The 26,616-nt window shown below is 41.8% G+C and overlaps 2 pseudogenes; both read right to left on the bottom strand.

Annotated features, from left to right (window-relative positions):
• Positions 1 to 16,716: 16,716 nt before the first annotated feature.
• LOC138154608 (endoribonuclease LACTB2 pseudogene) lies at positions 16,717 to 17,570 on the bottom strand (annotated as a pseudogene).
• The window catches only part of LOC138154607 (tubulin beta chain-like), a 25,689-nt pseudogene continuing 16,574 nt past the window's right edge, over positions 17,502 to 26,616 (bottom strand).

Raw genomic sequence — 26,616 nt, 5'->3', positions numbered from 1 at the left:
TACTTTATTCAAAACTATGTGACCACTGTGGTGAAAATTATGTGGCCATTTTAGTGATAAATTGTTGTGAATGTTGTATTTTGATTTTCTGTGATAAGTTGTAACATTGTGAATGCTGTACCTTGATTTTCTGTGAATGTTTTGCTCTGATTTGTTATTGAATAAATAGAGTGTTCAGTATACTGTGTAATCAGGACCTTGAAAAGCTGTTCACAGCAGCAGTCCTCTGGAAAGCCACTCATGGTTGGCCTTACAGCATTCAGTCTCAACATTCAACTGAAACTATTGTTTCCACTCTGTTTTCCCTAAGCCTTCTACTCTTCTGAATCTCGACCTCCCCAATTACTTTCATTCACAACTTAGTCCTTTTTTCATTCTTCAATTTCCTTCACCTGCTCCCCACCCCATCTAATCTCTTGTTAAGTCCTGTCCTTTCTATTTTCACAGTCTCTCCTGTACAAGTCCCTTTCTCTCCACTCACACAGCCACTTCCTTGGTGCAGACACTTATTTTCTCATATTTGGACTTTTGCAATTACTTTCTGGTTGATTTCCTTGCCTCAAGCCTATATTCCTATTCTGTTCCATCCCCCATTCAGCTGTCAAAGTGATCTTGCTCAAGTCCCTTTTTTATCTAATGAGCCTCCCTATTTATCCCTTCCCCCACCCTGATCAAATATTTTTCTCTCTGTTTGGCTTTTCAAGCCCTCTATGACCTATATGTCAATCTTTTTTCACTTTGCTTTCCTCCATGCACTCTACCATCTATTGATACTGACTGTTCTTGGTCTTCTCCAAACAAGTCACTCCATTCCCCACCTTCACATCTTTTGACTGCCTGCTCTTATGCCTGCAGTGTTCTCTCTCCTTGCCTCTACCTCTTGGCTTCCCTGTTCTCTTTCAAAATGGAACTCAGATGTCACCTTCTGCAAGAGACCTTTCTCAATTTCCCCCCTCCTCTTGCCCACTACTTTCCCTCAGAGGCATTGTCTCTTTCTTTTAGGTACAATGGTTTGAATGTTGCCTCCCCCAATCGAATGTGAGTTCTTTGAAGCAAAGGCAATATTTTTTCCTCCTTTTTTATCACCAGTATTTAGAACAGAACCAGCCACATAGTAAGCAAGAACACACAGAATGCTTATCGACTGACTCCTATTTGCTTTATGATCATGGGCAAGTAATTTATCAAGACTCTGAGCTGAAGCTTCCTTATTTTTTTTTTAAAGCAATCGGGGTTAAGTAACTTGCTCAAGGTTACATGGCCAGGTGTTTCTGGGTGGGTGCTGAGTGTCTAAGCCCAGGTTTGATCGCAGGTCATCCTGACACTGGAGCCAGTGCTGTTACTCACTGTGCTACCTGGCTGCCCCCAGATTCCTTATTTTTAATATGAAGATCATGTCATTTATGAATGACTTGGCTACATTGATATGCAGATTAAAACTTAATATTTTTCGAGCGCTGCCCCCAGAGTCAGGAGACCTGGGATCGGTTGCAGCCTCAGATACTTAACACCCACACAAAATAACTGGCCTTGTAACCTTGAGCAAGTTACTTAAGCTCAATTGCTTTTAAAAACAAAAACAAAATAAACCAAAACATATTATTTTTCACTTTCTCTCTCTCTCTGATTTTTCTTGTGCAACATGGCTAATATTTTGCTTGACTTCACTGTAAAATTGCTATCATATTGCTTGGCTTCTCAAGGGGTGGGAGAGGGATGGGAGTGAAGGAGAAAATTTGGAAGTCAAAATTAAAAAAATAAAGCTTAAAATTTTTCTCAATGTAATTAAAAATATTTAATGAAATAAATGAAATAATTTTTAGAAAGGAGATCATAATATTTATTTTATCTCCCTGACAGGATTGTTATGAAACTCAAATGAGATAATACATATAAAGAGTAGTATGTTTTTTTATTTAAAAGATAAGATCTGTAATTTATTTGAAAAAAGGCATTCTTATAAGGAAACTCACTCTGCCAGTGCAAAACTGAATCTACTCTACACTCAATGATCTTAAGGAGTTTCTTGAGTGGTGCCCAGAGGTCAGTGGCTTGTCCAGAGTCACACAGACAGAATGGGTCAGAGGTAGGCCTTGAACTCAGGTCTACTAGACTCTGAAGCCAACTTTGTCAGACCCTCAAAGTGTCATATAGATGTCAGTTATTATTATTCCAGATCAGAAAGGACTTTGGAAAGTAGCTGGAGGGGTGTTCCACTTTATAGAATGGAAGGGACCATTAGAGATGACCCAGTCCAGAGGTGTGTTAGAGAGAGCTGAAATTGGATCATGAGAAACAAAATGTAAAGTTTTCTGTGTGAGCATTCACATCTCAGAAATTGTGAACACCATAAATCATAGCTTGAGTGATTGCTTTGTTGATTGTGGACTTCAAGAAATGATAGACCAAGTCTTAATAATGCTAACTAAAATGGGTCCTATGTAAACCCCCTCCCACAGCACACTCTGATAGTCCAGTATACTTAATTGATGTGATTTCACTTAAATTCCTTTCACTACAAGAAGTATTCATATGCCAAAAGTATTTATTAAGTTCCTACTGTATGCAAAATATGAGCCTAGGCTCTGGGCATACAAAGACAGAATGAAATTTAGCTCCTACACTTAAACAGCTTAAATTTTCCAGAACAAACTTTAGTTCCTGCCATGAATAATGATAAATAAATAATAAAAAATGATACATTTAAAAGATTTATTGATGTCTTTTAAATTATAAGCTCCTCGAGAGCAGGCATTGTCTGTTATTTCTTTTTGTATGCCCAGCTCTTTGTACAGTGCCTGGCCAATAATAGCACCTGGAAATGTTTATTTATTTATTGACTTATTAATTGGATGCTATTTTCAAATGTGTGTTTCTCTTCCATCCAGGGTCTTTTTCTGTCTTTTTAAAAAAAACTACTCCATCACCAACCCTCCCCTTACCTTAAACCTGCTGCTACAATTGAAAAAAGCAAAACAAAGCCCTTGTATAAAACAAATAGGTCCCATGAATATAGCTAAGGAAAATGTTAAGCAAAGCCAAAGAACTTGTAGATTGTCTGAATGCCTGGGCAGAATTCTGCTCTTACTCCCTTCTACTTCCCCCCCTCAACTTCCCAAGGAAAGAGATTGGGGCATATGCACCTTGCTTCTCCAGAAGAGGGTGGGAGTTGGATGAGAAGTATGCCACCTAGGGAGTTAGAGGATGTGAATTTGAATCCCATTCCTGTTATTTGCCTTAGGAGAATCACTTGCTTCTCTGAATCTCAGTTCTTCATCTATAAAAAAGAGGGAAAGACCAGATTGCCTTTAAGGTCTGCATTATAACCCATGACTTTTTTTTTGTCTTTTTGAAGGTGGGGAAGGCAGGGCAAGTGGGGGTAAGTGACTTGACCAAGGTCACACAGCTAGTGAGTGTCAAGTGTCTGATGCCGGAATTAAACTCATGTCCTCCTGAATACAGGGCCAGTGCTCTATTCACTGGGCTACCTAGCTGCCCCTTTAATTTAATTTTTAAATATTCTGAACTTAAGGGACAGCTAGATGGAGCAGTGACTAGAACACTGGCCCTGGAGTCAGGAGGACCTGAGTTCAAATCTGGCCTCAGATACCTAACACACACACACACACAACTAGCCATGTGACCTTGGGCAAGTCACTTAACCCCAATCGCCCTACCTGTCCCCCTCCAAAAAAAAGCAAAAAAAAAATAAAAAAATTTATTTATGTATTTTGACATTCATTTAAAAAAGTTTTGAGTTCCAAATTCTCTCCCTCCCTTCTATAGCTCCCCCACCCATTTAGAAGGGAAGAAATATGATATCAATCATATATGTGAAATCATGCAAAACATGTTTCCATGGGGCAGCTAGGTGGTGCAGTGAATAGAGCACTGACCCTGGCATCAGGAGGACCTGAGTTCAAATCTGACCGCAGACACTTAAAACTAGTTCTGTGACCTTGGGCAATTCACTTAATCCTAATTGCCCTGCCTTCCCCCCTCCAAAAAGCAACCCCCCCCCAAAACCAACCCCCCAAAACAAAAAAAAATATGTTTCCATATTAGCCATGTTACCAAAAAAGTGAACAAATTATGCTTCAGTCTGCATTCAGACTCCATTAGTTCTTCCTCTGGAGATGGACAGCATTTTTCATTATAGATCCTTTGGAACTGTCTTGGATCATTGTATCACTGAGAATAGCTAAGTCATTTATAGTTTATGATTGTGCAACATTGCAATTACTGTGTACAATGTTCTCCTGTTTCTTCTCACTTCACTTTGCATCAATTACTATAAGTCTTCCCAATAGTATTTGACTTCCTCTCAATTTACAATTCTTTGCCATCACAAAAAGAGCTGTTATAAATATTTTTTTGTATATATAGGTCCTTTTCTTTTTCTTTTTATTTCTTTGGGGGCATAGAGCTAGGAGTGGGTCTTGTTGGACCAAAAGTATGCATAGTTTTATAGTCCTTTGGGCATAGCTCCAAATTATGCTCCAGAATGGTTGGATCAGTTCTAAACTTCACCCACAATGCATTAGTGATCCGATTTTCTTACATCTTCTCCAAATGCCTCAGCTTACAGATGGGGAAACTGAGACCTAGAGATGACAAATGAATTGCCTTTGGTTACACAGGTAGTAAACTATAAAGGTGAAATTTGAACCCAGACCCAGTGTTTTTTCCCTGAACCAAAATGCTCTTCTTTCTCAATTCAATTCCTCTAGAAACTATTGTGCCCACCCAGTAGTGAAGGACATCTTGCCAAATGCTGAGAATATATAGATAAAAAGAAAACAGTCCTCTTGAGGAGTTTCCATTGCATTTGGGAACAAAGGGGATAGAAAACAGAGATAAGTAAACCAAAGTCTACATACAAAATACTATGAAGTAATTTTAAGAAGATAACATGAACAACTGTGATCAGTGGGAAATTCCTCATGTAAGAAGTGACACCTGAGCTGGGCTTTGAAGCAAACTACGAATCCTAAGATACAGAGAACAGAAGGGATGACATTCCAGGCATGGAGCACAGTTTGGGCAAAGGCAAGGAGGCAGGATTTGGAATCACCTATGAGCATGAAGAGAACTTGAAGGCCAGTTTAACTGGAATAGGAAATTCAAAGAGGAAGAATGGAAAAAATCATTAAAAAGAGAAGCAGATTGGAAGGCTTTAGGTGACAGACTGAGCCTTTTAAAACTTATTCTGAGGCAATGTTCATGGATGTTCTTGAAAAGAGGACAGAAATAGTCAAGTCTATGCTTTAAGAATATCAGTTTAGGAGCTGTCAGAGTCCACCAGATTTCAAGTTCCTTGAGAGCAGGGATTACATTTTTCCCTCCTTTTCTACCCCTAATGCCTAGCACAATGCCTGGTATATAATAGGAATTTAATAAACATTTATTTACTGACTGACTGACTGAAGCTTATATTAGAGAGGGGGAATTGGAAGTAGGGAGGCTAACTAAACAGTGATTTCACTAAACCAGCTAAAAGGTACTAAGGGCTTGAACTAGAGGAAAGGTCATGTGAGTGGAACTTAGTACTGAATTGTCATTGAGGGTGAAATTGGACAAGGAGGTGCAAGAGAGAATTAAAGGTCAAGGCTAGCTCTGAGGTTACAAAGAGGAATAACTGGGAAGTGGTGATGGCATCAATAGAAACACTGGAGACAGGAGAGTGGATAGGTTGGGAAGAAGGAGTGGGGACATGAGGTCCTTGTTTGGTATCTTCATTTTTTCATTAGACAAACATTTATTAAGCACCTACTAAGTTCTAGGCCTTGTGCTAAATACTGGGGATACAAAAAGAGGCAAAGGACAGTCCCTGCCCTCTAGGTGCAGTTGGGGAGTTTACAATCTGAGGAGCCTATGGGGATAACAGCTGCAGAAGGAGCTGTCCAGCAGGCATTTGGAAATGTGGGTCTGGAACTCGCAAGAGAAAGAAGGCTGACTGTAGAATTTGCATCCACACGTCTACATAGAAGTGATCATTTAACATGGGAAGGGTAATGGAACAGTTAATGAGAACACCAAGGAAAGAGAGAGGCAGAGAGAGAGAGAAAATGGGAGGGAGGGAGGGAGAGAGAGAGACAGAAAAAGAGAAGAGAAGAGAGAGAGAGACAGAGAGACAGACACAGAGAGAAAGAGAGAGGAGAGAGAGAGGGGGAGAGAGATACACACAGACAGAAAAAAAGAGAAGGAGAGAGAGACAGACAGACAGAGACAGAGAGGGAGAAAGACAGAGAGGCAGAGAGAGATAGAGAGAGAAAGGGAGTTGGACTCAGAAGAAATAGCTTTGCAATAACCCTGTTTTCCTTTTTCCCTCAATGTGTTTATCTCTACTTATTTTTTCACATTCTCTGATGCTTTCTTTCATTCTTTCTCTTCAATTCCTTCTATAGCTCCCTTTCTTTTTGTCAAAATCTTTTGTCCCCTCTCCTTCTCTCTGTCCCTACCTCACAAGGAGAAGGGGTGCTAGACACCCAATTTTACCAAGAGAACAACTGGATTTCATTCTCTCTTTCTCCTTCCCTCCCACCCCCTCTCTCCTCAGTCTTTCCCCCTCCCCTCTCTCTTCTTCACCTCTGTTTCTCACATGCGCACACATACATATACATACATATGCATGCACATACACACAGTGGCAGTACTTGGAGGAGAGAGGAGGGATTGCCCACCTTCTCCATTTGCAGCAGGTACACATCAATAAAGTCTCTGGGGGCACTGGGGTCCAGGGTCTTTTTGTGCTTCTCCACATTGTCAGCAGTGAAGGCATTGATGAGTGTCAGGTTGTTTGATAAAAATGACACTTTGACCTAATCTACCTATTCAGTGCCATCCCAAGTAAATTACCAAAAATTACTTTATTCAAGTAAAAAAATTATAAAATTCATCTGAAAGCACAAAAGGTCAGGAACATCAAAGGAACTCAGGTAAGAAATGTAAAAGGAGGTGTCCCATATCTTCAACTGTATTTGAAGGTGGTAATTATCAGAACTCTCTGGCACTGGCTAAAAAGAGAATAGTGGATCGGTGTAATGAAGTATGCACACAATACACACAAGTAAGTGACTAGAGTAGCCTCATGTCTGATCAACGTACAGATCTAAGTTTTGGGATAAGAACCCAGTATTTGGTGGAAAGTGTGGGGAAAACTGGAAAGCAATCTGGCAGAAACTAGGTATAGACAAATGCCTTACACCATTTAACAAGATAAGGTCAAAATGGATGCATTACCTAGACAGAAAAGGAAAGATTATAAGTAAATGAGAAGAGCTTGGAACAGATTGCCTATCAGATTTATGAATAAGAGAAGTGTCATGAATAAACAGGACATAGAGAGAATTGTGGGGTGTAAAATGGATTATTTTGATTACGTCAAATTTAAAGAGGTTTTGTACAAATAAAACCAAAGTGTCAAGATTAGAAAGAAAGCAGAAAATGGGGGGGGGATGACTTTGAGCCAATTTCTCAGATAAAGGCCTCATATATTAAATCCTGAGTCAAATTATAAGAATTTGAATCAGTCCCCACTTTATAAATGGTCAGATGATATGAAGAGTCAGTTTTTGGAAGAAGAGGTCAAAGTTATATGTAGTCATACAAGAATGCTCTGTCATTATTGATTTGAGAAATGAAAATCATAGCAACTCTGAGGCACCATCCCATACCTATCCAATTGGCAAAAAGGATAGAAGGGGAAAATGGCAGATGTTGTGGGGAATGTGTAAAAATTGGGCAGTAATACAGTTGATGCGACTGTAAACAGATCTAACTGTTTTGGAGACCAATTTGGAATTCTATCCAAAGCATGTATGCCCTTTGTTACTGCAATACCACTATCAAGTCTGCTTCCAAATTTATTCAGGGGAAAGAGAAAGAGTTTATGTGTTTTAAAATATTGATAGCAGCTCTCTTTGCAGTGGCTAAGCACTGGAAAATGAGGGGATGCCCATTAATTGAGGAGCAGGTGTATAAGCTGCAGCATATGATTGTGATGGAATACTATTGTGTTACAAGAAATGACAAGCAGGTTGGTTTCTGCAAACTTGGAAAGACTTGCATGAAGTAATGCAGAGTGAAATGAGCAGAACCTAGAGGACACTGTACACAGAAACAGCAATATTGTTCAAATAGTAACTAAGCTATTAAGAATACTGTGATCATTCGCATTAACTAGGATGGACTTATGAAGGAAAATGCTACCTTCCTCTAGAAAAAGAACTGATACATGGAAGTACTGTATATATGTATACACACATATATACACCCATGCACAAACATATGCAATTATACACACATACATATATACATACATAATATTGGTCTTCTCTAAAGTGGAATTAGGAGAGATGGAGGAGGGAGAAAATTTGGATCACAAAATGTAACAAAATAAATAAATATTAAGAGAGGGAATAAAACATTTAAAAGGAGAAAAGAAGAGACTGAAGCCTCTTTTCCCCTCCATACACCTCTGTTCAAATTCCCTTGTTCCTGCATTCCCCTAGCAAGAATCAGCAAGCTGCAACCCAGAAACTCTGGGTTGGGGTTGAGGGACAGAGTTCTAGTGACCATCACTGGTGGGCAGTGAGAAGGATGATGTGGAATCCAGAAATCCCTTTGTCACATCACCCCCACTCCTATCCCTATGAAAGGCACTGCTAACACTTCTAACTTCTCTCCATCCTTCACCTCTTCCCACAGAAGAAAATTGGGGCAGGTTGCACTGGAAATACTCTCCACCCCAGCCTTGAAAGGCTCAGAGAAACCCAGGACCTGACTGCCCTTCCCTCTGAAAGATCACAAAGTTATCTGTGGTTTTTTTCTTTGTTCTGTTTTAAGAAGCTGGAACAGAGGGAATCAATCAGGGAATGAATGGAACTCTCCTCTTTACCCCCCCTGCCCTCATAAAACCTCTCTTCCAGGCAATCAGTTCCAATACTCACATGCCACTCTGTATGATAGATCTCAAAGTGTTCATCCCTCACCAACAAGGAGACAAAAAAGAAAATAAGAGTGACTCCATTCTCTAACCACTCTCCTTCCCTACTTTTAAAGGGCCGAATCTTCCTCCAACCCTGCTCCTCCTTCCCACCATTACTGAAATTTCACCTACATCTCCAAATATGAGTCATCTCATAAGGGAGGAAAATTGAGTAGGAAAGCATCCCCATGGGGGCTAAGGAGAGGCCCAGAAATCCCTCATACTGAATGATCTCAGAGCACTTATTGCAAGATAAGGGAGTTAGGGAGGAAATTTCCCCGGGACCGCAGACCCATACGCTCTCTCCTTTTTCCTTTATAGCAATTGCTCTCAAAGCACTCATCTCTCATTATGGAGAGATCTCAAGGAAACTGAGGCAGGCAGCATCTCTGCCACCTGCAAGTGTTCACAGGAGCACAAGCATGCCCAACCATACAGTTCTGCCAGTCCTCACTTTCAGAAAAGTTTTCAGGAGGCCACGATGGTCCATCTGCAGAATGTTGCCCAATAAGGGCAAGGGTCATGGTCCTGGAGGGAGGCAGCCTCTCCTAGAACCAAGGGGGCCCCTTGCCAAGAGGAATAGGAGCCCCATGAGGGTGGTGAGGAGTGTCCCCAAATCCATGGTCCGATCTCTGCCTTGCTATGTGCTCCTGCCAAGACTTTAAAGCTAGCTAGGCCCCACCCTAGCCAGTCCTCTACTCCCACCCTCACATCCCTCAGCTCCACCCCCATCTAAGTGACCTCCCGGCCCATCCTGGTCCCTCCCTGTTTCCTTGACCTCATGCACCCTCTACACCTCCTGCCCATGACATGTGAGACATGCTTCTGTCATAGGATGCAAGAGGCTCTGGGTCCTTCTCCAGCACACCCTCTCTACACCTGCCACTGTTCCTGCCCAGCTCTGGATCACTCAGTGCTGCTGTCTCTCCTCTCTGTCTATCTTTGTCTCTTCCTGTCTCCCCTCCCCTCCTCTGTCTCTGTCTCTCTCTGTCCCCTGCCCCCATTCTGTTTTTCTGTGAACTCTTTGGACAGAGTTCAAAACAAGCAAACTGATAACCTCTGCATTCCCTACACTCTATCTAATTGTATGAGTCACCAGGGTCCCTGACAGGTCAACCTGAGGTGCCAGGAACCTTCCTGACCCAAATGGAGCCCTGATGTGCCTGGCTTAGGCCTGCTGTCACCTCCCTTCACAGCCTTCCCTTGTGTGCCTACCAAGGTGGATCCCTCTCTCTGGGCTCCATCTACACCTCCAGCCTTTCTTCTTCCCTCCAGGTCTGATCTGGGGGCAGAAGGAGATCACAATTGCAGCCTTCCCCTAAAGCTTCAACAAAGAGAACAGACCAAGACAGACAGAGATTGGGGAAAGTTGGAGACAGAAATCTGCCCATAATATGACAGTACTTGGAGAAGCAGAGATGGACAGGCAGGTATAGGGGAGGGGAAAGGAGAGAAAAGGGGTAGAAAGGTTTGGGCATGCAGAGAGAGAAAGAAGGACAAGTAGAAACCCAGAGGGACACCAAGGAGAAAGACAAAGGCCCAGAGTAATAGGAATAGAGATGGAAGGAACATTAGAAGCCAACTGGACCAACCATTTCTTGTTATAGAAAACAAAACTGAGACCCTGGGCAGTCAAATGACTTTCCCAAGGTCACACAGCTAAGTGGCAGAATTCAGATGGTACCAGAATTCTCTGACCCCCAAGTACAACACTGAACACTGAACTACACTGTCAAGAAGGAGTGAGAGAGACAGACATAGAGTGAAGGAGAGGGAAAGGGAGAGAAGCAGAAAGAGGGGAAAGGGGACAGAGGAGGATAAAGAGATGGGGTAGAGAATGGAAGAGAGATGAAGGGAAAAGACACTGACAGAGGGAGAAAGAAAAGTAAATAAAGAAATAACAATGATAAAGAGGAGAAATTCAGAGAGGCACGGGATAGAGAGAGGCAGAAAGATGGATAAAGAAGGAGGGAAAGTACAAGAAAGGAGAGTGGCTAACAGATTAAAGAAAGGAAAGAAAGATCAAATGTTAGAGACAAACAGGAAAGATGAATGAGACAGATGGAAAAGGAGACAGAGGAAAGACAAATGGAGACGAGAGGCTGAGAAAGGGACAGGGACAGAGATGAAATGCCAGTGTCCCTTGGAGACTTTGAGACAGTAGTGAGCTCCCAGCTGCAGCCCATGGGAGATATACAGGCCAGCCAACAGGTTGGGGAAAGGCTAGTGATGGAGGGGAGCATGTTTCAGGGGCACCAGGATGGATTTCAGGCAGACTTTGCCTGCCTATCTTCCTGCTGCCTCTCCTGCCTATCAAGAGTATAGGTCTATAGGCACTTTCTGCTCTAACTTTCTCTGTTCTCTGCCTCCCTTCCAAATCTTCCATGCACTCTGGACCTTTGGCCCCTTGCTTCCCTACCTGTCCCCCTTATTCTCTCCTTAGTCTGTTCCCTTTTCTCTGACCCTGAGTCTTGCCTTTCTTGGTTCTAGGTACAGCCTTAAATGTCATCAGGAAGAGATATCCAAGCATTCCTAGCCTCTCAGTCCACTTTGTCTTAGAAAGAAAACAAGGCAGACCAGGAAAGGTGAATCAGGGATTGGCAGTGAGACAAAGAGATGCAAAGGCCAGAGATAATGACAGAGATAAAGAGTAAGAGAGAAGAACAAACACACACACACGCTCACACAACACTCACATACACACACACGCACACAGGCAAAGTTACAGTGACAAACAGAAACACATAACCGCAGGCTCTCAGAGTTGGAAAAGATCTGAGAGATGCGTCATTTTATGAATGGTAAAACCTAGGCTGTCAGTCATCAAGCATTTATTCAACATCTCCTGAGTGCCAGGAGCTGTCCTACATGCTGACAACACAAAGAAGGCTAAAACGATCTTTTTCTCTCCTGGAGTTCTTTAACTGCAGGAGGAAACAACCCTCAATAGTGATTCCCCTCCCTCCCACACTGCCCCCACCCACATACCTAATAGGAAAGTTAGATTTCATATGACCCTTCTCACAAGGTTCTCAGGCACCTTTTAGGGAGTTTTCAGGGGGGAGGAGCAGGGTCGAGTCTCTTTGGACATGTGCTCCAGCTCCTACAATGGTGTTTCTCCAATTAAGTTTTTTTTCCCCTGAATCCCAAGTCCATAACTTCTCCCTGAGATTCCCAAAAGGGTGCCGATCATCTGACTTACTCTGTGAAGTTGTCTTATTAGTACAGGAAAGATCCTGCTTACCAAGATTACAGTCCCTGGGGTGACCAGGTAGCACAGTGAGTAAGAGCACCGGCCCCAGAGTCAGGATGACCTGGGATTGAATCCGGGCTCAGATACAGCAGCCACCCAGAAACACCTGGCCGTGTAACCTTCAGCAAGTTACTTAACCCCAATTGTTTAGGGGTGGCCAGGTGGCTCAATGAGTAGGGGCACCAGATCCAAAGTCGGGATGACCTGGGATCAAATCCAGGCTCAGATACTTACCACCACACCCAGAAAAGAAATAACTGGCCGTGTAACCTTGAGCAAGTTACTTAACCCCGATTGCTTAAAAAAAAAAAAAAAGATTACAGTCCCCACATCTCAGGGCTTTCTCCAATGAAGAAAGTGTTTCACACACACACATGTGCACACACACACACACACACACCCTCACCTCTCAAGCTACCTATTAGTACAAAATCAGCTGTGTAATTATCTTTGACTAGATCAGCCTACCAACTCCAATTCTTTGAAAACAGCTCTAGTCTGTGATAACTCATAAACAAATTCTTAGCAGTCATGGTTAGGCTTGGGCTGGTGCCTTCAAAGGAAGCCTAAATCAGGAAAGATGCTGGAGTTGTGCTCTTTCCAACACAGAAAGAAGGAAGGCTCACTCACACTCAGCATGAGGAGGGCAGAGTTTTCTACATATGTCAGGAATTTTGAGGAGAAAAAGGAGAGAAAGAAAGGAGAGGAGATGGGATTAGAGGGGATAAAAGTAAAGAGTGATGGGGGATGACGAATGGGGAGGGGAAAGAGGATGGGAAGAGGAGAGAATGGAGATGATAAAGAGCTGAAGGTAAGAGAGAAATGGAGAAGAGATAATCACTCCGCCCTCCTTCAAGGAGAATGAGAAGACAATAGCTGAAACAGTGAAGTATAAGACTGATTTGTAATGTTTCTTTGTTTGTTGCTCTTTTTTTAACCAAAGGTGCTCATTCAAGTTGCCAGAGCATTGAAAAAAAAAAAGCACACAAGAACTGGTAATTCTCATCCCTTCTCCTGCTGGATTTCATCACGATGAGTCAAGCACCTATTTATAACTTTTTTTTTACACTGTTAAAGACTGCATTTGGACAAAAAAGTGTAATACATGAATGCAATGGAATATGTCTGTGCTGTAAGGAATGATGTGGGTGATGAATAAAGGAAAGTGTGGAATGATCTCAAAGACAGATACAGAGTGAAGTCAGCAGAACCAGAACATAGTGACTGCATGAAAAGAATGACAAGCCAAAAAACATTCAAGTAAATGTAAAAAAGTGTAAAGAACCAGCAGCACTCAAATGGAAAGAGAGGGGAGGACAGCATGAAACCACCCTTTCGTGGAGGTGCGAGGTTCACAGGGGCTGGCACTGGACCACCCAGCATGGTGCGCCTACATCCAAGAAGGTGCTGAGCCCTGTGAGCAAAGAAGGATTGCAGTAGCTAAAAAGAAACATGACGTGTGGAAATTTAGAGCCAGCTCTGCTCCATACGTTTCCATGGATGATTTGTGCCCATCCTGTGGTAAAGCCTTTTGAGTTTTTATTGATCTGATCAGTCATGGTCAGACATGCTACACGTTGCCCCCGACACACTGATGTCATTTTGTCCTCTGAGTGTGAAGAACAGCAGCTAACAATGCAAAAGTTCAGACTTTTTCCACTCTTTCTTTTTTTATCTTTAAAAAATTCTATTTCTTATATGGGATGGCTCTCTGGAAAGGGGAGGGGGAGGGATACTGGGGACTACTATGATGTTGTAAAAAGTAGAAGACATCAATAAAAGCGTATTTTGAAAAAAGAGTGCATCAGATGAATCAAAGCTCATTTCTCCCAAACATGTTGGTCATGCCTGTCCTTGGCAGTTCCTTTTGCCATTTTGTTCAAGGGGTGAGAGTTCAGGACAGCTCTGGAGGCCACATGGGAAAGAAGGCCCTTTCCTAGAGCAGGCTAGGATCCTAGCTCGTTGGGAAAGTTTCTCTGTCCAACTGGAGGGAACATCTCAAACCATCAGAATGTTTCACAGCTTCACTTTATTTTTTTTAATTTTTATTTTTTAAAGCAATCAGGGTTAAATAACTTGCTCAAGGTTACATGGCCAGTTATTATTTCTGGGTGTGGTGCTGAGTATCTGAGCCCGGATTTGATCCAGGTCATCCCGACACTGGAGCCGGCGCTCTTACTCACTGAGCCACCTGGCCACCCCTCAGCAATTGGGGTTAAGTAACTTGCTCAAGGTTACACGGCCAGGTGTTTCTGGGTGGGTGCTAAGTGTCTGAGCCCGGGATTCGATCTCCAGGTCTTCTCAACACTGGAGCTAGTGCTCTTACTCGCTGTGCTACCTGGCCTCCCCCCGACTGATGAGGTATGGGCTCTGGGAGCCCCCTGGAGCTCTCCTTGAGTCCTTGAGGTACAGGCTCTGGGAACCTCCCTTGTACTCTTTTTTTTTTGGAGGGCAATTGAGGTTAAGTGACTTGCCCAAGGTCACATGGCTAGTAAGTGTTAAGTGTCTGAGGCCGGATTTGAACTCAGGTTCTCCAGACTCCAGGGACCATGCTCTATTCACTGTACCAACTAGCCACCCCCACAGCTTCACTTTCTTTTTTTTTCTTTTAAAAATTAACGTTTATTGATCTTTTGTTTCTGCATCATCTTTGTTGTCCCTCCTACCTCACCCAGAGAGCCAACCATTATGACAAATTTTTTTTAAACTATTCAGCTAAACTGATCTGTGCATTAGTCAAATCTAACATGTAGTCAAATATATGTAAATAATACTAGTCAATTGTAGTATTCCACAACCATAATCCCCACTTCTGTAAAGAATGGATAGAGGACAGGGTCAAACTTGGTCACTATAATTACACAGCATTGTTTTGATTTTGTTACTGATTTTTCCTACATTGTTATACACACACACACACCTGTATATACATAGACACACACACAAATGTGTGTGCATACACACACGCACACACACATATATATCCTGGTGTAATGGGAATGCAAATTTGGAAGATCTTCCCTGCCCCTAGGCTAAAATGCACCTGAAGCCTGGGGAGGGAGGCTTGTTTTTCAGTAGATACTTCTTGATTGGCCAGTGAGTCAATAAGGTTGTTACATTTTCTGAGCCAGGAGAAGGCTATATAAGCACTGATTTGTAGCTTTGTTTTGGGGACTCACTTTGAGAAGTGTTCTGTGATTTGATCTGAGTTCTGGGAAGCCGTTTGTTGAGAGTCCCCCGGCTTTGAAAAACCCAGATGTTGACTGGGTATGGATGTAATGGTTGGACAGTTTGGAAATCTGTCTACTTGATCTGTTTCTGTCTTGATAATTCTGCCTGTATACTTTGAAGTTCGGGGTGCTGACCATTTCCCCTGAACAAGGTAAACGATATATGTCTGACTGATTAAAGTAAGCTTGTTAACCCATTTTGAGTTGCTTTCCTTTAACAAAGCAGATCCAAGAACCTGTATGGGCAGCAAACCCTGAGGACGCTTGGCGTTCTTGCTGCTACACCTGGTTTTTCTTTCTTTACTTTGCATCACTTCTTTTGACTTCTTATGTCTTTTGAATTATTCATATTTATAATTTCTTACTGCACAGTAATATTTTATCATATTCTCACCTCTTTGTGGATAGACTTGATCATTATAGCTACATAATGTTCAGTTTTGTTTTGTTTTTCTTTTACATTTATATTATTGTAGTTGTATATATTGTTTTTCTGGATCTATCTGTTTTATTCTACTCTACTTCATACAGGTCTTTTCATGCTCCTCTGAATTCTTCATATTCATTGTTTCTTATGGTACAATAATATTATATTATGTTCATGTATCACAATTTGGTTATCTATTCCCTAGGGGTGATGAATAGGAGATTACATTCTATTTGGGAAGAGAACCTATAGGAATATAAGTGTATACAAAATAAATACAAAGTAATTTGTTGTGGGAGGTTGGCCAGTGTGGGAGGGAATCAGGAAAGGCTTAGTAAGATCTTGAGCTGAGCTTTAGAGGAAAGTAGGGATTCAAAGAGGTAAGGAGGAAGTCCTATATATTTCATTTATTGAGGAAAATCTGTTTAAAGTGATATGGAGGAATAGCAATAAGATCAGTTTGTCAGGACTGTGGTATGTGTGAAGGGGGCAGTAATATATGAAGCAATGGGGGTTGGCACCTGTATCAGATACCTCTGAAGGGCTTACTACATGTGGAGGGGGCAAGGGAGCCTGCTTCTGAGAGAGTCATTATAACCTGTAATAGAAGAAGTACCTTGCAGAGACTATGGAGCATGTGTTAACATTCTGCAACTGGATCTGGTTGGCTAACCATGTAGTGAATGGAAGACTCCTTGGGTGAAGAGGCCAAGTGACAAGAGTCACAGGCATCAGGCTATAAAACTCTTTGCTGGGATGCCAGATCTATTCAGATCTCAGATCTCATTCGGATACTTATTCTCTTGACCTTTAAAACTCACAAGATTGGATGCTCCAATGCTTTCACCTTGTAAATAAACTTTAAAAGTTCCTTTTCAGTAAATGACTTTTCAACATTATCATGAAAAAAATTTAGGATTTGACGTTCCCGTGCTTTTCTGTGAGAAATGTATTCTTGAATTTTAGCTTCAACGTCATTGATGACTGGGCCATGTCCTGGGTATATCAAATCAGCTTTAATTTTTAATAGTTTTTCTAAAGAATTCATGTAATCATAAAGATCTTCATATACTGTTGTTCCTTCTCCTAGAATGCAGTCTCCAGAAAAGATAGCATTTTCCTCTTCTAAAAGTAGAGCCATATGATCATCAGTGTGTCCAGGGGTGTGTAGAATTCTGAGAGCGGCTCCTTCTGTATTAATCACCTCTCCATCTTTCAGATAAACATATTTTTTTGTTCATTATTTCCTATAACTTCTTCCCTGAAGGGATTGCGTGGAAGCTTCTTAATGCAATATGCAGTGCCTGTATTGATGCTATTACATATGTCTGATATCCCTCCAGTATGATCCTGGTGCCAGTGAGTCACTATAATTTCTTGGATTGATGTGTTAAATTCAGTCAGTGCTTCTTTTACACAGCTGATATAATCTGGAATTGATGGTTCACCAGTATCAATAAGAATTCTCCTGGGGCCGGTCCCCACCAAGTATGTGTTGGTGCCCTGGAGCGTCATGGGTCCGGGGTTACAGCCCAGGACACGCACCACCCGGGAGGACTGCTGCTAGATACGCGGCAGGGCCGTAGTCATCTTGTCCCGGACCTAGCTCGGGTGACGGAGACCAGCAGAAAAAGCCTCCGAGTGGGGCGCCGTCGTGCAGCGGGGACGGGAAGGCCCGGCCCGGAGGCGGTGAGTAGGCCGGGCCCACTTTCAAGGACAAAAATGATATGAACTTGGACCATGACCTTAAGCTATTGCAACTCTCTAATGGAGACAAATCAAAGAATGAGTACAGAATTCCTTAACCAGTTACTCTGTGCCAGACATTGGGAAGGGAGAGAGGAAGAGACCTGAGAGAGGGAAAGAGAAAGAGAGAGAGACATAGATCCATAGAGGAGTCAGAGACAAAAAGAGAGCTTCAGAACAAAGAAGAAAAGAGGAAACAGATGGGGGAGGAGAGACAGAGTCAAAATGAAATGAGAAAAGTGGAGCCCCTGACAGCCTTGAACCCATAGTGAATTCCCAACTTCAGCCCATGAAAAGTCAGCTATATAATCAGCCAAATTGACCCACAAGTGAGGAAAATATACAATTTGGATACCCTCTAGGATCAGCAGATTCGGTTTCAGGTGTACTGCTACCTACCTGCCTCCCAAGGCTTTGGTCTACAGATACCTACTTGCCCCTCAGAAATTTCTTTTTTCCCACTGTGAAAATTGCTGCTATAAATATTTTTGTACAAATAGGTCCTTTTCCCTTTTTGAAAAATCTCTTTGGGATGCAGACCTAGTAGTGGTATTGTTGGATCAAAGGGTATTCACATTTTGGTTGCCCTTTGGGCACAGTTCAAGATTGCTCCCCAGAATGGTTGGACCAGTTCACAACTCCACCAACTATACATTAGTGTCGTAATTTTCCTACATATCTCTAACATTTATCATTTTCCTTTCTGTGTTATTAGCCAATCCAATAGGTGTCAGGTAGTACCTCAAAGCAGAACATTTTTCTTGATCCAGACAAACTCAAGTCATAAACCCTGGACAGGAGCTCCTCTGTTGTACTGGTGAATGGGATTACTCATTTGCTGGTAATTCTGCTTTTTAGGTCTTAGAGATTAGGAGAGATAAGCCTGGACAGAACCAAGCCAATGCTGTCCCTGGTTTGATTTGGTTTTAGTACAAAGAGGTTAAAAATTTTCAAAACAAAATGGAAATTAGCTTGACTTTGATTCCTGGAAAACTTTTAAAATGCATTATTAAAGGGATGGTTTATGAGCTTTAATTTGGAAAGGGAAGCAGTGAGCCCTAGAGACTTCATCCACAAAAGATCTGCCCGCACTCAGCTACTTTTCTTTTGATAGGGTCAACAGACAAGAGACCGATAGCATGGCATGGTTCATAGAAGGCCAGCCTTGGAGACAGGAAGATTCAAGTTCCTTTACTGCCATTGACACGTATGCTGAGTGATTCTAAGCAAGTCAAGAACCCCAAGGCAATGATTCCTCCAGCTGTGAAATAATAAATCAGGACCAAAAGAAGCCAACTAGATTGCTACATCATACAGACTGATTTCATCCAAGCATTTGGCCAAGTCTCTCTTGGTGTCCTTGTGGACAAGCTGGAGCATCATGATGGATTCATAGCAGGCTGTGTGATGGGACCTGGTCACTAGTATCACACAGCTATTAAGATGGCAGCCAGTTTACATCTTCACCTGCAAGTCTTAGAAATAGCCACCCATAAAAACAAGTGAAGGTGTTTCAGGAAAGCATTCTTTTAAAAAAAATTTATCTAGTCACTTTTCATTTACAATATTTAGTTCCACAATCTCTTGAGTTTCAAATTTCTCTTCCTTCCTCTTATCCCCTCTCCCCTTCCATAATGCCATGCAATCAAATATAGGTTCTACAAATACTTTCACATTAAACATTAGTCAAGTTCTAAAGAAGGATTGTAACCAATGGACTGAACTATGAGAAAGAAGGAACAAAACAAAACAGAAAAGAGAGAGAGAGAGAGCAGGTAGTTTGTATCAATCTGTATTCAGACTAATTCTTTCTCTATATGTGAATATCCCTTTCCACCATGACTCTTTTGTAGTTGTCTTCTAACCTTTTATTTCTGGGAGCAGCTCAGTCTATCAAAGTTAGTCGTCACACATCTGATATGTCCGTAATTGTGTACAAATTTCTCCTGCTTCTGCTCTCTTCACTCAACATCAGTTTATATAAGTCTCTCCAGGTTATTATGAAGCCCCTCTGCTCCTCATTTCTTATAGTACATTAGTATTCTATTATATTCATATACCACAGCTTGTTTAGCCATTCCCCAATACATGGGCATCATCTCGATTTCCAGTTCTTTGCCACCATAAAAAGAGTTGTTATAAATATTTTTGTACATGTGGTTCCTATTCCCACTTCTATGATCTCTTTGGGATACAGTCCTAGCTAGGAGTGGTATCCCTGGCTCAAAGAGTATTCACATTACTGCCTTAGAGTTATTTTATCTTATTTTATTTTATTTGCACCATTATATTTTCATTTTTTAAAGTTTTTTTTATTTCTTTGGAAGGGGGAAGGCAGGGGAATCAGGGTAAAGTGACTTGACCAAGGTCACATGGCTAGTAAGTGTTAATGTTCGAGGCCAGATTTTGAACTCAGGTTGTCCTGACTCCAGGGCCAGTGCTGTATGCGACACATAGCCACCCCTTAGAGTTACTTAAATGGGTGTAAAGCCAACCACAAGCAGCTTTCCAGAGGACTGCTACTGTGAACAGCTTTAAGGTCCTGATCTTAACTCTCTATTTATTCAGCAGTAAACTAAAGGAAAACATTCACAGAAAGAAAAGTACAGCATTCACAGTTTATAATATAACAAGTTATCACTAAAGTGGTTGCATAGTTTTCACTAAAGTGGCCACATAATTTTAAATAAAAGATATCATTCAGTAAGTACTTAACTCAATCATTCTTAAAGAGCAAGCCTCCTTAAGAGACACAAAGTATAAAGGTCAAAGTTCTACACCCCTAGGTCACATTGTCTTAATCTCTCAGTCAAAAGGTCTTCTTTCTTCTTGATTGGAGATTAGTTTCCAATTATCCTTAACTCAATCATCCTTAAGAGGTACAATGTACAGAGTACAACATTCTCCCACCCCTAGATCACAGAAAATCATGATCTTCTCAGTCAGCATTAAGTACCTAAGGAGAGGTCTTTTCATCTTGACTCAAGGCTGGCTCTCAGATGCCATGGTTCCTCTTCCATGGTCCCAGCTTTTGCCTGAATTTACCCAACTGTCACCTGTAGTCAAAGGTAGCAGCTCTCAGCTCCTCATGCACCTCCTCATACAGTTCCTGTTCCATATTGAAGCTCACAGTGTCCAGTCCACCTCAAGTCCTTCACAGTTTCTCTTTCTGGGAAGATAAAACTTAACAGAGCTAAAACAACTTTAATATACTTGGCATGTAATTGGGAAAAACAATTCCTTTAATTTCATATTCATTAGTAGTATATTCACCCTTTTTATTTTTGATACTAGGGATTTAGTTTTCTTCTATTTTTAATTAAATTAATCAATTTTTTATCTATTTTATTTGGTTTTTCATAAAACCAACTCCTAGCTTTATTTATGAATTTAAAGGTTTTTTTACTCTCTACTTTTAAAATCTCATCTTTAATTTTTAGGACTTCCAACTTAGTGTTTAATTGGAGATTTTAATTTGTTCTTTTTCTAATTTAAAAAAAATTGAATACCCAATTCATTAACCTGCACTTTCTGTACTTTATAGATGTAAACATTTAGAGACAGAAATTTTCTTCTGATCATTACTTTTGCTGTACCCCATAGGTTTTGGTATGTTGTCCATCATTGTCATTCTCTTTTATGAAAGTATTGATTGTTTCTATGATTTGTTCTTTAACCGACTCATTCTTTAAGATTAGATTGTTTAATTTCCAATGAGTTTTAATCTGTGCTTTGTGGTCCCTTATTAATATCATTTTACTGCATTATTATATGAAAAGGATATTTTAAATAATTCTGCTTTTTGATTTTTGAGAATATATTTTTTTTGCACTAATATATGGTTAATCTCAGCAAAGGTGTGTACCATGAACTTTTTTTTTTGCTTTTTGGAGGGGGAAAGTAGGGCAGTTGGGATTAAGTGACTTGCCCAAGGTCTCATGGCTAGTTTTGTGTTAAGTGTCTGAGGCAGGATTTGAACTCAGGTCCTCCTGACTCCAAGGCCAGTGCTCTATTTATTGCACCACCTAGCCACACCAGTACCATGAACTTCTGAGAAAAGGTGCATTCCTATTTCCATTCAGTTCTCTCCAGATTTTATATATAGCTCATCTAAAATTCTATTCACTTCATTTAACTTCTTTCTTATTTATTTTTGGTTAGATTTACCTAGTTCTGACAGGGGAAGATTAAGGTCCCTTACTATTATAGTACTGCTATCTATCTCCACCTGTAATTCATTTAACTTTTAAAAATTTAGACGTTATAGTACTTGGTGCATATAGGTTCAGTATTGATATTGCTTCATTGTCTACATTACTTTTTATCAAAATGTAGTTAGCTGTTTGCTTGCCTCTTTTAATTGGATCTATTTTGCCATAATTTTAGCCATATTTAGATCATAATTGATGTCCCTGGCTTTATTGCATCAGCTGAAGCATAATAAATTCTATCCCAACCCTCCATTTTAACTCTGTGTGCACCTCTCATTCTTGAATTTGTTTCTTGTAAATAACATATTGTTGGATTCTGATTTTAATCAATTCTTCTATCCATTTCCATTTTATGGATGAGTTCACACAGAAAGTTATAATTAATTATAATATTATAATATATAATTATTATAATTAATTGTGAATTTCCCTCTCTTTTATTTTTACGCACTATTTTCCTTCTCAGTCACCCTTTTTACCCTTTTCATGTTACCTTATATTTTCCCCTTACCCTCTTATTCCTTATTTTTCCCACACCTCCAAAAGTCCCTCCCTTATCATCTCTCTCAACTCTCCTAATCTTAATCTATATACCCTTCTAAAAGTCTCTCTCCCACCCTGTCCTCCAGTTTTCTCACCTCTGTAGAAGTTCAAAAGACTTCTAAATCTCTCCAGATGTACATATTTCCTCTTCTACCTGGATGAGAGTAAGGTTCCAACATTAGCAGCCCTCCACTCCCATCTGCTTCATCGATATTAGTTCTTCCTTTCACACCCCATTTTTATAGTAAAATAGCTCCTCTTTATCCCACTCTAAACTTTAAACAGGTTGGAGTAGTTTCCTGGGCATTAGTACTCATTCAGATTTGGAAAAGAACAGCAACAACCAAAAAAACCTGTCAAAAATGCTAGAACAACAAATATAACATGTATTGACAAGAGGAGATTTCCTACAATTACCAAAGCAAGGGTATGTCTATGTCATCTACGTTTGAAATGAATGTGCAATGAATATTGTAGCAGAAGCTGAGTGCCTGGAAGGGGGTCTAGGTGATCATCTCTTCTCCTCTTCTCTCCTTCCATCTTCTCTTCATATTCTCCATTCCTCTCCTCTTCCCCTCCACTCTTTCCATCCCCTTTTCTCTCCCTTCCCTTCATCCTTCCTTCCCCCTCTCTTATCCCCTTTAATCCCTTCTCCTCTCCTTTCTTTCCCTCCTCTTTCTTCCCCAAACTCCTAATATAGATAGAAAACTCTGCCCTCTCCACTTTGTGCTTGGGTTCGCTACCCTTTTCTGAGTTGGAAAGAACACAACTCTCAGGATCTTTGCTTATTTAGACTTCATTGTAAAGCCATCTGCTCAAGCCTTACCGTAACTGCTAATAATTTGTTCATGGGATACCACAGACTAGGGAACTCTTCAAAAAATTGGAGCTGGTGGTCTGATCTAATTATAGACAGCTGGGCAGCTTCTTTTGTACCAACAGGGAACTTTGGAAATGACTCTGTGTGTGTGTGTGTGTGAAACACTTTTCTTCATTGGAAAAAGGCTGTCCTAGAGATGTGGAGGGTTGGAATCTTGGAATGTAGGATCTTTCTGATACTGATAAGATGGCTTCACAGATGACCTTCATCCTTTTGGACATCTCAGGGAGAAGCTATAGACTTTGGGTTCAGAAACCTTCCCAAATCAGGGAAACACCACTGTAGGATCTGGAGCCAATGTCCAAAGAGTTTGGACCCCCACACCCCTGTATCCACATAAACTCCATGAAGGACATTGGAGACCCTTCAGAAGAGGGTCAGATGAAATCTACCTTTCCTATCAGTCATGGGGGTGAAGGTGGGCAGGGTGGGAAGGAGGGGAATCACTGCTAAGTGTTTTTTCTTCCTTTTGTCTAAAAATTCCTGGAAAGCAATGATTGCTTTAGCCTTTCTTTGTTTGTCAGCACTTAGGACAGTTCCTGGCACATAGGAGGTGTTTAATAAATGCTTATTGCCATCCTTGGTTTTATCAGCAGTAAAATGAGGAATCTCTCAGGTCCCTTCACACTCTGAGAACTTATGTGTTTCTATTGTCTCTGTCACTTTGTGTGCATGTGTGTGCATGCATGTTCATGTGTGTACCTGTGCTTGTGTGCACGTGTGCATGTGCATGTGTGTACCTGTGCTTGTGCGTGTGTGTGTGTGTGTGTGTATGTGTTTGGTGTTCTGCATTGTGCTTTGTCTCTCTGTCATTATCTCGTGGCCTCTGTGTCTGTGCCTGTCTCACTGCCAGTCCCTGATTCACCTGGCCTGGTCTACCTTAGTTTCCTTCTAGGACAAAGTGGCCTGGGAGGCTAGGGATGCTTGGATCTCTTCTCCTAATGACATTCAAGGCTGTACCTAGAGCCAAGGGAGGCTCAGGCCCAGGGAAATGGGAACAGGCTAGGGAGAGACCAAGGGAGAGAGGCAGGGAAGCAGGGGGGCAGAGGTCCAGGTTGAATGGAAGATTTGAAAGGGATGTAGAGAACAGAGGAAGTTAGAGCAGCAGAAGCCTATAGATTTAGACTCTTGACAGAAAGGAGAGACAGGCAGGTAGGCAAAGTGTGCCTGAAATTCCTCCTGGTACCCCTGGAAGGTGCTCCCCTCCATCCCTAGCCTCCTTCAACCTGTTGACCTGTCTGTGTATCTCCCATAGTTTGCAGCTGGGAACTGTCTCAAAGCCTCTGGGGAAACTGGCATTTCATCTCTGTCTCCGTCCCTTCCTCAGCTTCTCTGCTCCCCTTTGTCTTTGTCTTGCCTCCTTTTCCATCTGTCTCATTCATCTCTCCTTTTTGTCTCGAACACTTGATCTTTCTCCCTTTTTTTGTTTGTTTTCCTCTTTCTCTCCTTTCCCATTCTTTCCCTCTTTCATTATGCATCTTTCTCCCTATCCTCTCCCCTCTGCTTTCTCATTTTTCATCCTCACTTCTCTCTTTTCCTTTCTTTCTCCCTCTCTATACCTGTGTTCTCCCTTCCTTATCTCTCCTCCATTCTCTTTCCACTATGTCTTCACACTACTCTGTCCACTTTCCCCCTTTCTGCTTTTCTCCCTTTCCCTCTCCTTCCCTCTATGTCTGTCTCTCGCAGCCCTTCTTGGCAGTGTATTTCAGTGTATAGTGCTGGATTTGGTGGTCAGAGGACTCTGGCTCCCATCTGAGTTCTGCCACTTACCTGTGTGACCTTGGGAAAGTCATTTGACTGCCCTAGGCCTCACTTTTCTTTTGTGTAAAAGGAGTTGGTTGAACCAGTTGGCTTCTAAGCTTCCTTCCAGCTCTACACCTATGATTCTGGGTCTCTGGTTCTCTTTGTCTTCCTTCTCAGTGTCCCTCTTGGTCTCTACTTGTCCTTATTTCTCTCTCTGCATGCCGAAACCTTTCCACCCTTTCTCTTCTTTCTTCTCCCCTATACGTGCCTTTCTATCTCTGCTTCTCCACATCCTGTCATATTCTGGGCAGTAGGGAAAAAATTCTATTTTTTCCCAATCTCTGTCTCTCTTTTTCTGTTCTCTGTTTTGAAGCTTTAGGGGAAGAAAGCGATGTTATCTCTTTTTGTCCACAGCTCAGGCTTGGAGGAAGTGAGGAATGTTGGAGGTGTAGATGGAGCCCAGAGAGGGTGATCCACCTTGGTACGCACACAAGGGAAGGCTGTGAAGGGAGGTGAGGGCAGGCCTAGGCTGGGCATGTCAGGGCTCCATTTGGGTCAGGAAGGTTCCTGGCACCTCAGGTTGAGCTGTCACAGACCTTGGTGATTCCCAGAATCGGATAGAGTGTGGGGGGTGCAGAGGTTATGTTTGCTTTTTATTGACTTAGAAAACAGAATGGGGACAGGGCACTTAGAGGGACAGAGATAGTGAAAGGGTAGAGAGGCAGGAAGAGACAAAGACAGATAGACGGTGAGGAGAGACAGCAGCACTGAGTGTCCCAGAGCTGGACAGGAACCGTGGCAGGTGTAGTGGGGTTGTGGTGGAGAAGCTTCCAGAGATGCTAGGATTCGATGACAGGGGCATGTCCTGCATGCCACGGGCAGCAGGTAGAGGGGGCACGGTGAGGTCAGGGGGCCAGGGAGGAACTGGGATGGGCAATGAGTTCACTTCTGTGGGTGGCAGAACTGCTCTCTACCTGCCATAGTGTTGTGGTGGGGGGAGAAGACGAGCTAGGTCTGGGCCTCCCTCCTGGACCTGTGCTGAAAAGTCTGTTAGGGGCACAAAGCTGGATAGAGCTTGGGTCATGGATTCCATGTGACTCCTTGTGGCTGGCTTCTTGGGGCTCTTGCTCCTCCTCTTCTTCTTCTTCTTCTTGTTCCTTTTTGGAGGGTTAAGAGACTTGCCCAAGGTCACACAGCTAGTAAGTCTTAAGTGTCTGAGGCCGGATTTGAACTCAGGTCCTCCTGACTCCAGGGCTGGTGCTCTATTCACTGAGCCACCTAGCTGCCCCTCTTGTTCATCTTGACACTGGATCTCCCTGCTTCCTGGAGAGGCCACCTTCCCCCAGGCCTTAAAGGTAAAGCAAGAAATTGGAGATTCCTATACAATCTTATATAATTCTGTACTACTTTGTAAAAGTAGTACATGGATTCATTGGATGTTAGTTAAGTCCTGAGTTTTAAAGAATTAAACTAAAGAATCATGGGATATAATCAATGTGAATTTAAGTGTACTTTTAAAAAACTTTCTTTGTTTTTTGATCTGTATTTTCTTCTTCTTCTTCTTCTTCTTCTTCTTCTTCTTCTTCTTCTTCTT

Source organism: Petaurus breviceps, unplaced genomic scaffold (genome assembly GCF_028583685.1).
Source record: "Petaurus breviceps papuanus isolate PSGF00001 unplaced genomic scaffold, PetGlider_PUasm1.0 91041, whole genome shotgun sequence".
NCBI classification, from domain to species: Eukaryota; Metazoa; Chordata; class Mammalia; order Diprotodontia; family Petauridae; genus Petaurus; species Petaurus breviceps.
The sequence above is the reverse complement of the archived record's forward strand: the minus strand, read 5'-3'. Positions and strand labels throughout refer to the sequence as shown.